Source organism: Hipposideros armiger, unplaced genomic scaffold, assembly GCF_001890085.2.
Source record: "Hipposideros armiger isolate ML-2016 unplaced genomic scaffold, ASM189008v1 scaffold_888, whole genome shotgun sequence".
In the NCBI taxonomy this organism is placed as follows: Eukaryota; Metazoa; Chordata; class Mammalia; order Chiroptera; family Hipposideridae; genus Hipposideros; species Hipposideros armiger.
In genome coordinates, this window is record NW_017732238.1 from 382,998 (window position 1) to 398,032 (window position 15,035).

The following is a 15,035-nucleotide window of genomic DNA, read 5'->3' on the forward strand; positions in this document are numbered from 1 at the left end:
CAGAGAAGGGGGGCAAAGGTCATTTTGGGAAAGATTGGGGGTGCTGAATAAGGATTGGGTTTGTCTGGGAGGCACCACGAAGCCAATTTTTGGAGATTTGATAGGGTTGGGGCTAGCTGCCGGCTGAACAGCACTATGGGCGGGGGATGGGGGGGCCTCCACTAAGAAGAGTAAGAGGAACAGATTGGCCTTGTGTGGGAGGCTGTGGATTAGAATGAGGACAGTGGAGGCAGCAAAGCCAGTTTCAGGGATAAAGTGATCTCAAGCCCAGCCCGAACTTCTGGGTAGGGCCAGCTATATAATTTGTGGGGCCAAGTGTGAAATGAAAATGCAGGGCCACTTATTCAAAAAATCATTAAGGATTTCAAGTGCAGGGCCCTTCTGAGCATAGGGGCCTCTGTGACTGCACAGGTTGTATGCTCATGAAGTCACCCCTGCTCCCTGGACTAAAGGGGAGACCATCCATCCATCCACCAATTCATCCATCCATCCATCCATCCATCCATCCATCCATCCATCCATCCACCATCTGTTTATCCATCTCTCTGTGCCTGGCAGGGGCTCTCAGGGGCTAATGGCAAAGCTGGATGGAACCTCTGGGGTCACTGAGCTGTTCCCACGCCCCACCTTCACTTTACATAAAAAGAAATTATGGCCGGAATGGAGAAGCAAGGTGACCATTGGCTCCACGGCCCACAAAACTAGCCAGGAGGGTTCCCACTCTTCGTCGGGATGGCGTCTTTCCTTTTCGGCCCAAACTCTGCCCTGTGGCCTCACCTCAGGGACAGCTGAAGCTGAGCCCTGGAAAACAAAGGTAAGTGGTGAAGACACAGCACCCGCAGTGGCACAGAGGAAAGGCCAGGCCTACAGGCGGGGTCCTGGGCTCAGTGCTATCGCCAGCGATCTGTACAACCTGAGGTACAGCCTCTCCTCCTCTGGGCCTCGGTTTCCCATCTATACAGTAAGGACGTTGAACTGGGTGGCCCCAAAAGTCCTTTCATCTCTGACTTTCAGGAGCTGTCTGACCCCCTGGCCCTGCTGCCCCCACCTCCCAAGGGACAAGGCTTTCCATCACAGGGCGGAGAAGCTGGCACCTCTGGCAGATGAAAGGTTTCAGGCACCTGAGACATCAAATAGCCCTGGTCTGAAGCAAGGAGGAGACGGGGTATTAATGCAGCTAAAGCAATACACTTTGATTTTCAATCTCCTGCACTAGTCGGGGGGTGGAGTGCCCGGAAAGCATCTGGGAAAGGGGGTGTCCTGGGGCAAGGGCCTTTTGCCTGAGGGCTCTGGGTCTATAATCTTAGGAGGGGTTTGAGGTAGGCTTCAATACTGGCAGCAACAAGTGTGTGAGTTCCATATCCTCTCCCCAGAGGTGGGTCTCTGCATCCATCCATTCCCTCGCCTCTGGACCCCATCTTTCATCCATCTACCATGGGCCAAAGCCTCGCTTCCTCTTGAAGTAAGAGCATATGAGGTTCGAAATATCAGCATTGAAAGGGACCTAAAGGGTCACAGCATCCATACACACAGCCCCTAACAGCATACCTCCCAGCCCTTCTTCCTCAGTATCACAGGACAATGGGCACATGGGGCTCTGGAAACACGCCCTGGGTGCTCCCAGAGAAACTGGGTGCATTATTAACAGGCCTCTCTAATTGTCAGCGAGTTCCTCCTCATGATGGCAGGTAACAGTGTTCCATTAGCGGTCATCGATCCTGACTGCTTTCTGTAGTGTGTAGGAAAAGCGTAAGGAAAAAAACCCCTTTCACTGTGAAGTTAAATATGCATGATATCTGAGTACACAAAAGGGCTTGTGCGGCTGCCAATCGGGGCTGGTGTGGCCTGGAATCCTGGAATTGTTTTAGGGCTAGAAGGAGCTCAGAGATCATTTCGTTCAACCTCCTAGTTTTACTGCTGGGAAAACTGAGGCCCAGAAAGGGACTGACTCACCCACAGGCACACAGGACAGGTTCCAGGGTCTGATGACCACTCTGGAACTCTGAGGGGACCCCATCGCTGAGGCACATTCTCAGAGCTGATGCTGGCTCCCCAGGGGTGGCGCAGTCCCCACCCAGCCTCTCATCAGGGCGCTGGAGTCAGGAACACCCAGGAGCTAGTCCCGGCTCCACCACTTTCTAGCTGTGGGACTTTGGGCAACTGACTTAACCTCTCTGGGCATGTCCTCATCTTTAAAACAGAGTTTATATCTAATGCTGGAAGTTATTGCGATGATTAAATTAGTTCAGCAAGTACTTAAGCACTTACTGAGTGCCAGGCCTGTTCTAAGCACTGAGGAATACAGGAATGCAGCAGTGAACGTTGCAGTAATGGATGTAAAGCACAATGGAAGTGTTCAGAAAGGGCTGGTCCCTGTTATATCATCCTGCACACATTGTTCTCCAGCTGAGGCGCTACCAGCTCTGACCCTGGGGAGGCACGGGGGACGGGAGAGCGGGGAGGTGTGTGCTGTGGAAAACAGTGGAGGAAGATCTTTCTCCATTCCAAGTGTCCACTGCCCACAGGGTTCTGAACCATGTGTAAAAAATGGGGTAGGCAGGGGGTGCATTTCAGCGATGTCTGGGGACTCTCTCATTCCTCCCTCCCTCCTCACCACACTCAATGCCCAGAATCCCCTCCTTCAGGTCAAAGGCAGCTGGTCTCAGAGCCAGACTGTACCTGGAGGATGGAAGTGGGCCTTTAGAATACCCATTTGGCCAGGTCTCTTCCATGGGCATATAGTCCTTCATGGGTTGCAGACCAATTTCACAGCCAAGTTGTCCTGTGCAGGAGGCGGGAAAGCAAGGACTCTCTCTTACCCAATGGCGTTAGGTCCTGACTGTGAAATGCAGGGACCGTGCTAAGCATCTTACCTACACTGTTACCTCATGGAGCCCACATACCGCCTTGCTGCTCACAGAGTTGGGGACTGAGGCCCAGAGAAGCAGAGCACTGGCCCAGGGTCACATAGTCAGCCAACTGACACTCAGGCCTGGTGGTGTTTACCCACGGTGCCCACTGCCTTCCAGATGCGGAGGCAGCCCAGAAAGAGCAAGCAGGGGCCTGAAGTTGGCGACACAGTGGATTTGAGTTGAGCCGGGGCAAGCGCCAGGTCTCCTGACTCTGAATCCACGGTGCTTTCCGCTGCCCCACATCTGTGGGCAATTACAAGTCTCAACTCTTCTTCCCACAGAGGAGGGAGGGCTGCCTGAGCATGGGTGAAGGGAGGGTGCTGACCAGATGGCCTTTTTCTTCACTCAGGACAGAGCCAGGGACAGGTAGACCTGGGAGCAGGTCAGGCCTGCTGCTGAACGTGCTGCTTCGGATGATGCTGGAGGCAGGAGGATGTGGGAGGATGGAGGCGCTCTCCCCTAGGACCAAGGCAGACCAGGCAGACCTCTACTAATTGTGGGACCCTGAGAAAGTCACTTAGCTTCTCTGAGCCTCTGTTCTTTTGTCTACAAAGCAGGAGGAATAATGCTGATTCCAAAGACCTGTTGTGGGGATTACAGGGCATGTGAGTTCCCAGGCTCTGTACCTGGCATGGGGTCAGCACTCAGTGACGATGACCAACATGGTCCGCCTGTCCTTGAGTGTGGTGGACTCAGGGACCTCCAGATTGGAGGCAGGGGAAGACTCTTAACTTCAGATCTCGCTAGAGGCCTCTGTGCACTTTGGGATCACAGAGGCAGGCAGGGACACTCTTCCCTGTTTGACATAAAAACATGCAGTCTGGAGGAAACCACATGATGTTCTGGAAGGGCCTCTGAGAGAAGACAGAAGGCCTGGGTTCTAGTCTCACACTTGGGAACAGAAGGTCTTCAGTGAATCAGTCCCTGTTCCCTTTCACCAGCACCTTTCCTCAGCCCCTTTGCCCACCTGGGGAAATTGGGGACAAAACACAAGATGGGGAAGCTGAGGACCTGATCAACCTCTGGTGTGCAAACAGAACACAAATAGGAAGAAAAGGCCAAGCAACAAGGCTCCGGCATGAAGGGCATGGCGAGCACTTGGAAGACTGGGAGAACCTGGGAAGGCTGCCTGGAGGAGGGAAGTAGGAAGGAGCCTTGAAGGGAAAGTGGAAGCGATGGGGAAGGGCACATCCACAGACAAGATTGTGCAAATTTCTTCTGGGAATCCTGAGATCTGACTGGAAGGAACAGGAACACAGGGAGCAATGCGGAGTGATGGGGCAAGGAGCATACTACCTCGCCAGACTCTGCCACTTACTTCCTGTGTGGTACAGTTTTGTGGCTGCTGGGAACCTCAGTTTCCCCACACATAAGGCAGGCATAAATTCAGTTCCTGCCTCTGGAGTTGCTGGTGAGCGTTCTGTGAAATCACACTTACAAAACTCTCCGCACAGTCCTGGCATGCAGTAAGTGTCAATCAGTGGCAGCGCGGTTAGGAGTTTGGGCTTTCTACAGGCTCTTTCTACATGGGAGAGTCACAGAAAGAATCGTGTTCCAATTCATGTTTTAGGATAGAGTGGAGAAGGGGCAGCGTCCGGAAGAAGGGAGACAGCCAGGAGGCCTGGGACCAAAAGAAAGGGCCCAGCAGCCGACCCCCTTTCTTCACAGAGGGGCCCCCAGATCTGATGGCCGGCCGGGTCCCAGGCCCCCAGCCCCAGTGGCAAGAACGTGGCCTGCCAAGTGCCAGCCCCCTCGCCTTTGCACTTTCCCAGCCGCTGGGGGTTTGGAAGGACATCTTAGGAATCTGGAAAATTTGCAAATCCATTTAAATCCCCAGAGGTTGCCTGGCGGCCGACTGGCCTAAGGCCAGACAGATTCTGAGGGACATAAGCCTTAGGTCTAGGGACAGGAGGTGTGGCTCGGAGGTTCCCTGTCCCCTGCTAGGTCCCCTTTCGGTGTGCCCTGCTTGCCATCTCCCAATTTCCTTCTCATGCCCCTCCCTACTCTCCCCCATCCCCCACAGGCACTGCTGTACTTTGGAGGCCCCCACTCGGCACCCAGAAACCTCTGGAGTTTGTTTGACGAGGGCAGGGGGCAGCAGGGCTGAGGAGGCTGGGGCCACCCTCCCCAGAAGCAGCCTGAGCAGAAGAGAGGAGAAAAGTAGTCCCTCCAGCCCTGATGTCGCCCGCCCGTAGCCTCCAGCCTCCACCCATCTGGTTTTGTTAAAAATATTTTCCATTTTTGACCTACCGGAGAAGTCACAGGCTGGGACAAGGGGACAGGACAAGGAGTTGGGGTTCCCCACTCTACAAGCACTTACCTTGCTGCTGATATCTTTTGATGTGCACAAGGTCCAGGGCTGTGGGCTGTCACCCCCTCCAGGAAGTCCTCCTCACTGCCCCTCCTGTTATCAGCAAGTCTTTGCTGGCCCGAAATGAGTGGGCAACAGCTGAGTAGGAGAGCAGAAAGGACCGTGGTAGGCTCCTGGAGCCTCGGGAGAAGGGAGGGAGTCGGGGGCTGCAGGGGTGAGGAGAGGCCTCACGCCCAAGGCATCCTTCGGAAGGAGCAGGGTTGCCAGGAGGGGCCGCCCTGGGTCTGGCTGTCTGTGTCGCTCCGCACAGGCTGCTGCCCTGCGGCGCTGGTCAGAGGGGCCCCGGCTCTCTCCTCCTCGTCCTCCTCTCCCGCTCCAAGTTGCTCACGGAGCAATCTTGGGTCCCAGACGGGGCGGGCAGGGACTGCGGGCTGCTGGCAGCCCCCAGCGCTCACACCACTGCGGGCTTCCCTGCCCACCCCCCCTACTTTGGGGGAAAGGCTGCAGGGCAGCCTCTGATTGGCCCAGCTGAGAGAAGGGGGGCGGTGGGGCGGGGAGGGTGGACGCGTGCGTCTGTTTTCAATTTCAGTTTTTTTCCCCCTCTCTTACTTTCCCCCCAAGTTTCTTGTTTTTCTTCCTTTTTTTCCCTCTGCTTGCTCCCTCCCGTCGCCTGCTCTCTCAGGATGTGAGGGGATGTTTAGAAATTCCACAGCCCACGCCAGACGCTGAGTCACTTTTATTAAAGAGTGCCCCAACCCCACTCTCCTGACGCCATCTCAGGTAGCAGCCTCCGCTTACCGTGGTACCTGGGAGCAGGTCCCTTCTCCGTGCCTCGGTTTCTCCATCTGTAAAGGGAGAGCTGATCACCTATACGGTTGATTCGTTCAACATTCATTCGTTGAACAGCATGTTGAGCACCTACTATGTGCCAGACACTGCGCTGGGTGTCGGGGATGCAGAGTGAGTAGGATACAGTCCCTGACCTCACGCGTGCCCAGGCTGGGGGCAGAAACAGACAATGCATAGGCTGGCACTTCAAGGGAGGGCAGGCATCTGAGAGTAGAGTTAGAGGGTCACCGAACTGAGGTTTGGAGGGAATCAGAGAGGACGTCTGAGAAGAGGTGACTTAGAAGAGATGGAAAGACCTTCCGAGATTATCAGTCACTTCACAGAAGAAAGCAAGGCCCAGGAGTGAACTGGTGCAGAGAGGGAAAGAGACTTGCCCAAGGTCACTTCAGATTTCCAGACATATTCCTTGCTATCATCTCAAAGCCCCTGGCATCCCAGGAAAGGGTATTTCCCCACTTTATAGATGAGGAAATTGAAGCCCAGAGGAGTGAAATGAGTTTCCCAAGCTCACACAGCGATGGCAGAACTGGAATGGAATCAGGTCTCGCGTATAGCACGATGGAATAGACACAGGTGATCCGACCACAGCAGAAGAACCACATCACAGTGTAGACTGGCCCTGCTATCCTGCCTTCTTCCTAGGTTACCCCTTTCCCTGTCTCTCATTCAGTCACTCGACAGGTATTTCTGAGTACCTGTTGTATTCCATGTCCATCCTCCTGCCCTCCGTTCCCACCAGGATCTCCTCCAGGACCCTGGCTGGGCCCTCATCCCCTCAACGCCTCCCATCCTCCTTTTCTCAGATCAGAAGATGTCTCTAGCGACAAACTCCTGGCCTTTAGATGCCAAGCGGCATCATTTTAAAAGGACTTAAGAGTGTTGAGTTACCCCCTGCTTCCACTACTGTACACGTGGGAAACTGAGTCCCAGAGAGGGGAAGAGAGGAGTCCCAGGTCACTCGGACAGAGCCTGACTCTTCTCAGAGCTCTTTCCATCCTGCCCCCTGCTCCTCTGTCTATGCCCTTCTTCTCCTGGGTCTCCCCCGGGCCTTGTTCAGCTGGCATTTCATGCCAACCACGGTAACCTCTCCTGGCAGTCATTTATTGGTCTTGTCCTGGTGGGGACTGCACAGCAAAGCATCTGGGCTGGGCCACACAGAAGGGGAAGGGTTCTCAGACTGGCCCCAGGGCAAGGGGTGGGGGCCCTGAGAGTCTCCCAAAAGAGGGGCTGGCCCAGCCTGGTGGCAGCAAGCTTAAAGGGGAATGCCAAGGACTTCAAACCCAGAGGGTCAGGCCATACAGGGATTTCTCGTGCCCAAAACTCCATCGGTCTTTACAAGTCCCTTCCTAGCATTTGCTTTGGTCATTCACCTCCCAAGTCTTGGCCCAATTGCTGGGACTAAGATAGCTCAGTGGCAGCAAGGAGGTATTTCAATCCCTAGCCCTTCCAAAAGCTAGTCTGGGAGTCAGGAGACCCCGCTGTGGACTTGTTGTGTGGCCTTGGATAGGTATTTGTCCTCCCTGAGCCTCAGTTTCCCCATCTGTACATTCGGGAGGATTCACGATGCTGGAAGGCCCTTGGGATGCTCTGTCTGCAAGTTCCTTACAGTTGGACTCTGGCTAGGAAGAGGAGGCTGGTGGGCCCCAGGGCAAGGGGACAGCTGGGGGCCAGAGATGCAGCACAGAGGGGAGGGGGCGGCTGGTGGTGGCTCCCCCGGGAAGCTGGCGGCCGCCAGTTTCCGGCCAGCCCAGCCTTCCGGCTGGCCCATCTGGAATCACTTAGCCCCTACTACCATTAACCCTTGGCAAGCACCAGTGCTGTTACGCCTCCTTTCAGCTGAGATGGGGCTGGGGGATGCAGAGCTACACAGAACACGACAGGGCACTCTCCGAGGGCTGGGCAGGTGAGGCAGAAGGGTCATGATCGACAGGGCAGGTTCTAGAACCACAGACAGAGCTGGGTTCAAATCCCAGCTTCTGTAGTTCCAAGCTACATCATCTTGGGCAAGTTATTTAAACTCCTGAGCCTCAGTTTCCTCCTCTGGAAAAATGATCATTTGGGGAATGATTCGTAAGGCTGTTGCGCTATGTGATGAATGCACTTAAGGGCTTACTCAGTACAGTGTCTGGAAGTGCTACGATTGAAATAGTGGGTTTCCCTCATTCCAGCTGCATCCCATCACTGTGTGCCCCTGGGCTGAGCTCTCCTCTGGACCTCAGTTTCCCCAGTGCACTTTGAAGGGGTGGGCAGTGGGCAGAGCAGCACCATTATTCTGGCATGGTCAGCATGGCCCAGCCCAGCCCCACTGTGGACAGGAGGAGCTATGAGCAGTCTCCCACCTGCCCAGATGCTGGGAGCCCAGTCCAGCCTCAAACAATCCTGTCTTGGAGGAGGCTGGGCTGAGAGTAGGTGGGCAGAGCGTGGATGTGGGAGTCCTGCCTGAGGTGGAGTGGGATATGGCGCAGAGGGAGAGGGGAGCTCTGCGCCTTGGGGTTCAGCACTTCCTCCCCACTGTATGGTGGCACGTTCAAGGTGAGCTCTCATGTCGGTAGTTCCAACCCAGCTCTGCCTCTTCCTAGCTGTGGGACTCTCTGGACAAATCACATGACCTGAGCTCTCTCTGACTCAGTGTTTTCAGCTGTAAAATGGGGCTACATGTGCCTACTTCACAGAGTTGTTGAGAAGCCTGAATAAGTGATGCCCAGGAAGCATTTTCTACAAGGAATACAGCAGAGTGAAGAATCCACAAAAGGTGACAGGTTCTCAGGTGTCTCTGGGGACTGCTGTCATGGAAGTGCTCCATCAGGACAGGAGAAAAGCTCCGCCTACCCCTTGTTTTACAGCCAGGATGACTGAGGTCCAGTGATGGATGCTGACTGTGCAAGACACTTGGAACTGAGGTTTTTGTCCAGACTCTCAGGCCCATGCTTTTCCTGAAAGAGGGAACCAGGCTGAACTAAACCACCCGCTACACCCCCACCCACGCCTGACAGAGCCGGAAGCCACAGTTCTCAGTGGGGCGGGTGTAGGGGGAGAAGGGGTCCAGAAAGGGCGCCTGAGTGGGAGAATTCCCAGTAGGTCGGCTCAGTTCTCACTCAGTCAGGGCCAGCGGCCACCACATCTGGCTCTCCCACGCTCCTAGCATTGCCCCCCCTCCCAGGCTCCCCAGGCTCGGGCCGAGGAAGCAGCACACATGTCCCAGGCATCAGCACAGTCATCTTGGATGTCAGGGTCCAAAGAGTCCTAAGAGCGAGTCCATTGTACAGGCATGGAAACTGAGGCCTAGAGAACAGAGTGGACTTGCCCAAGGTTAGCAGAGAGAGAAAAGGCCTGGAAGGCAGGACTCCGCAGGTAGGTCCTTGTACTTGCAGCTGGGGAGCCAGAAGAGGCACACAGTGGGCATTGCCCTTCTCCGCCTGGACACTCAGCACAGTGGCTGGTTGTCTAGTTGGGCAGAGGGACCAGTGGGGGAGCTTCAGGCTACATTCCCGCCCTAGATACCTAGGACTGCTCTTACTGGGACAGACTATAGCCGCCAAGACCTGACCGAGTCCCAGGAGATAAGGGCTTCGACACTCTACCTACCTTGGCCTCTCCCCAGCCTCCAGCAGGCCTCAGCCTCAGTGCTCCAGGGAACAGGGGTGTGTCCTCCTGGTACGCAGATGGCTCCAGGATCATCAGAACAGCAGGACCTTCAGAGGCCACAAATCTACCCCACCAGACACACTGGGTCCCAGAGAAGGCCAGAACCTGCTCAAGGGCACACAGCAAGTCAGCAAGTCTGGAATGAGGCCTCTGACCCTGATTCCCAGGCCATTTCTCCATGCAACGGAAGTTAATCGAGCACCTACTATGTGCCCTGCCAGGGCTCACAAGCAAACACCAAAGAAACCACAAATTAATAATATCAAATTGTGATATATGATGAAAGAGAGAGAACAATGGGTTGGGGAGATGGGGGTTCTCATTTAGGCATTTAGGTACATTAAGGCTTCTTTAGGGAAGAAATATTTCAACTGAGACCTGAGGTTAAGAGGCCACACACAATGTGGGGACAGGAACAGTGTTCTAGGTAAAGGAAACAGCATGTGCAAAAGATTGGAGGCCAGAAAGAACTTGGTGTGCTTGAACAGAAAGAAAAGAATGGCTGGGGTGCAGAAAAGGGCCATGGTGGGGTATAGGCTGGAGATGTAGTCAGGGGCCAGGTGTCAGGGCCCGTGGGCCCAAGAGGAGCCTGGCTTTTATTCTGAGGGTCAGGAAAGACCACTCCAGCATTTTAAACAGGTGACTAATGAGATCAGGTTACTGGGGCGCACTGTGGAGAATGAGCTAACGGTGCAAGAAGTGAGGTGGGGGGAGAGCTAGTATGGAGGCTGTAGTAGTCCAGCATGGGCTGACTGCCTGCCCCCATCCACCTGAGAGGCTGCAGGGATGCACCTGACAGGGAGCTGGAATTTCTGAGCCTCAGCCCATGCTTGACCACTGACTCACTGTGTGACTTTCCTTTCCTTTCCTGGATTCTCTAGCTACTGTCAGACACAGTGCTTCTTCGTATAATGACATTTTGTTCCCTCTGCTCCCTAACTGGCAGTGTACAAGTGGGGGGGGGCTGCCTCCCTCCTCCAGGCCTCTGTTTCCCCACAGGGAGGGTAAGGAGAATCAGTACCTCTGGGGTCATGATTGAGGCCAGGCAGCCCATGAGCCTTCCGGTAGTACCCGGCAGTGCCCGCAGGTGGCGCCCCCAGCCCCTGGAGGGGCAGGAATTGAAGAGAGAAAAGATATTTGGAGAGGGGAGAGGTCTGGAAGGCAAAAACACTTGACCCAGCACCCACCCGGGAGACTCACCTCTGCCCCCTGGAAGTGGGCAGGGCAGGAATTACCATCCGCACTTGCACCTCAGGAACAGCTCAGAGAGGGAGAGCTCCTTGCCCAAGGTCACAGAGTGAGGCTGAGGCTTGGCTGGGACTGGCAGCCCTTGGGCTGCAGTCTAGGTATGCCTAACGCCGGCCGTGGTGCCTACTAGCTTCTCTTAAGCAAACCACTTCCAACAGAATGCGGAGCCCAGAACCTTTTCTCTACCAGGGCCATAAACCCGATTTAAAAACCAAGCTATCACCAAGATCTTTATGAGTCCATGGGCTGTGCACCCCACCCCAGGAGGCCCTGGTGGAGGTGTGTGAGAGCAGCCCAAAGGGAGGGCTTCCAGAGGGGAGAGGGGCCCACCCAGGGAGCCAGAGGGAAGGAGGGGTCCAATAAACAGCCGCTCCCAGAGATAAGGGGCTGTCAGAGAGGAAGAGGCTGCTACGTGGTGGACGGAGGGGGGTGGTGCTTCTCTACTCACACATGGTCACAGAGCCATGCATGCTGGACCACTGTCTGAGCCACTCAGTCCCTAGTAGTCACATGGGGACATGGAAGGAGGCAAGGGCAAATCAAAGGGCACGGTGGGGGAGAGCCTGTGATTTCAGACGCCAGACCTGGGTCTTTTAAACAAGGTTACAGTGTCCTCAGGAGGGTGAAGTTGGGTCAGCCCAGTCACATCAGGGCTGGCTGAGGTGTCTAATTGGGGGATCCACCTAGAGGTGAGGGTGAGGGGACAGCTGAGGCTCTTTTGCATGATGGAGCTAGAGGAGGAAGAAGAACCAGGTATTTGTTTAAGCAAAACCCTGGGGTAGGGGTTCAGGGAGAGGCACTCACAGGTTCACTATCCTCCCAGGCAGTCTCAGCTGGAAAGAAAAGGAGAACTTCCAGATAAGCCATTGACTTGCTGAGTCGCCTCAGGCAGGTGACATCACTTCTCTGAGCTCCAGGTGCTTCATCTGCAAAATAAGAGAGAACAATCAACCCTACCACACCGGGCTGTCTGAGGGTGAACTGAGATAATACAGGTCTTCCACCCTCCTCACCCCCTCCCATCCCTTAAGTAGAGTGCCTATGAAACATTATAGTATAAGCCAAAATGGCATAAAGGAAAGAAACAATCACCTTAGGACGCATCTTGCTCACGGATATGCACAAAATAAGTCGAGATAAAGCACAGATGCTCACAGACGCAGTTCAAACTGGACACCTTGATGCGGAGATGACGAGTGTTGTTCCTGAGGAAGAAGCTTGGTGGGGCCACTCTCACTGCTCAGGGAACAGAGCTGTATCTATAATGGCTCACTGCAAAAGAAACACTGAATGCTATTTTTGCTTTTCACCTTTTTTTTGAAAAGCGAACATCCCCTTCCGATTTCTTTCAATTAGTGAAAACAGGTACTAATGTAGGTCTTTCATAAAAGCAAAGTGGCATAAAGCGAACTTTCAAAAAGTGGGGGAAACCCCATACATGCAAACTACTTGGCATGATGCCTGACACTTAGTAGATGCTCAATAAATAGCAATGCTATTGCTGTTATGACTCCTGCACTGGTAAAGGATTCCATCCTGCAATCTCAGATAGATACAAAGGGCACTGAGCTGGGAGTCAGAAGACCGGGGTCGATTTCCAGTGCAGCACTGACCTGCTGTGGGAACTTAGGGAAAAATAACCCTTCTTTCTATAGGCTTCTGGGCCTCAGTTTCCCTATCTATAAAGTGAGTGAGTTGGCTCTCTAAGGGTTGGTTGTCCAGGGTCGGGATGCTACGGGACCTATAATGCCACTGCTCTCCTACCTTAGGTGGGTAGGAGGATCAGCAGGACTGGCGCTTTGGACAGTGAGAAAGACCAGTGGGGTTAGGAGCCCCAGCTCCTGTGCCCCATCCTGCACCTGTGTGACCTTGGCCAGGTACCTGGACCTCTCTGTGCGTCCTTTCCTCATCCAGCCAATAGAACCAGTTGGCCCCACCCGTCCCAACACCCAGGGCTCTGGAAAGAGCAGGCCTAAGGGGAGGGAAGGCCCACCCCAGCAGGTGTCTGTCAAGTGGGAGGCGCGTCCAGCCTCCACACCGGGAGACGACAGCACGGAGGGGACCACGGAGCAGCTGGCGTGGATCCCCCAGGCCTCAGGGCTCCCTGGCCCTACACTCTCCCTGATCAGGGAAATAGTTCCTGGTTTGCCTGGAAAGTCCCTCATCTTTAGGCTACCACCCAAGTCCTGGACACCATCTTCCTCGCTCCTGGAACCCTGCCCAGCTTCCATGCTGCTCTCCACACCCCCCCCCCCCCCCCCCCCTCCCCACCCCCACCTATCCTCTGGCTCTTTCGCCACACACCAGCCACAGTTATCTTCCCACCCTGACCCTTGATAACAACTTCCCATACCAGTCATCAGGCCTGGCCCACTGGGCCTTGCTTAACCGCTCTCCAGACTCATATCCTGCCCCCCATCACTAAGCTCCAAACTGGTCTTTCAGTTCTAGGGGGTCAATGTCCCCTCGGGTTTCAACACCTCGGTTCACACTGTCCCTCTGCCCACAATGCCCTTCCCCACTCCCGGGGTCTCGACTCATATGTCACTTGCTCTTGTAAGACTTGTCTCCCCCCTTTGGGTGAGATCTCCAGATTCCTAGCTCTCACCAAGATGTAATTTTTACCTTTGTGATTATTTGACTCAAGTCTGCTTCTCTCCCTCCCCGCTCTGCCTCACCCAGTAACTAACACAGTGTCAGCACAAAGGTGGAATATTAATACAAATGAATCAACACAACAAATGAATACCTATACCTATCCTCAACCTTTAAGCCTCCCATGTAGGTCTGATTTAGCATATTCCTGGAAACAGTGGACACCTCTAGGACACCAAACTTCCCACTCCCCCAGGATAGGCATCCCTTCTGCAGTATCCCTGACTTAGGACTTCCAGCAGTCACTTGCATACCTCCAGTGATGGTGAGCTCACTCTTTTTCATGGTAGCCCATTTCCTGGTGGGCGACCATTTAGAGAGCACTTTATTGTGGGTGGGTGGAAATCGATGTCTGTGCCTGCAGCTTTCTTTCTCTCTCAGGTCCTAGCTCTGCCCTGTCCCCCTCCCCAAACTCAGACTTCAAGCGCCACTCAGTCTTCTTTTTCCAGTCTGAGCAGTCCCAATTACAGCAGCTCAGAGGGTAGAGCCCAGTTCTCCCTTCCCTATATACCTTCCAGTTTCTCAATCACCCCTTAAAAGATTGGGTACTGAGCAGAGCTCAGGAATCCACACGACTCTTGAGTACAATTTCACCGACATGTCCACTTCCTGACACAGGAAAAGGGGCCTTCCCTGCTGAGGCAGCCATGTGCTCACCCATGTCAGCCACAACCCAGGCAGCACCCTCTCCCCTCATGAAGAGCAGCCTTCATTTCACTGCGTAAACTTGGGCACCACCTCTTTTCTTTCTGGGGCTCACTGCATCCACCTGTACAATGGAAAGAGTTCCTCTGAGCAGGAAGGGAGGGAGCCCTGGGCTCACATCCCCCACTCTGTATCCATCAGAGCCCCAGAAAAACAAGATTTTTTTTTTTAAGATTTTTATTGGGGAATTGGGGGGATGGGAACAGCGCTGGGGAATTGGGGGAAGGGGAACAGACAAGTTGCTGTCCTTTTGTTCTTCAGTCTAGTTGTGGAGGACGTTGCTTCACTGGCCCAAGTTGGCACCATCACTGCGCTCTTCCCGGTCGAGGCAGATCAGTCGCCGGCTTCTGGACGGCCGCTCACTGCGGCTGCTGGCAGCTCATGCTGGGAAAAACAAGATTTTGATTAGGGCCAGCTTCATGGGTGGGTTACCTGTGCAAATCACACAGAGCCCAATGTTTAGAAGGGTCCCGTGTGTGGTTGGACACTCTGCTGCTGCCATCTTGGAATTCTTAATAGTTTTTGAACAAGGGATCTCACGTTGTTATTTTGCACGGGGCCCTGTAAATTGTGCCCTGACCTTGACACATCAGTCTATCCCTGAGAGGATGCTGACCTGCCCCCACAAATGTGGTCACCCAAGGGAGAGACAGGTTAAACAGCCAAGACCCTGGTTCTGTCTACCTCTGGGGGCTACCTGTCCCTGCATA

General features: G+C 54.3%; 1 protein-coding gene across 2 annotated transcripts in view; it reads right to left on the minus strand.

The window, feature by feature from the left end:
* The window catches only part of PDGFRB (platelet derived growth factor receptor beta), a 36,925-nt gene extending 31,228 nt beyond the window's left edge, over positions 1-5,697 (minus strand). The window contains exon 1 of one of the 2 annotated variants that reach the window (XM_019630078.1): positions 5,233-5,697. The gene's annotated coding sequence lies outside the window, so the exon portion shown is untranslated. The remainder of the gene's footprint in view (positions 1-5,232) is intronic. The other variant, XM_019630077.1, reaches the window with a different exon arrangement.
* Between the last annotated feature and the right edge of the window lie 9,338 nt (positions 5,698-15,035).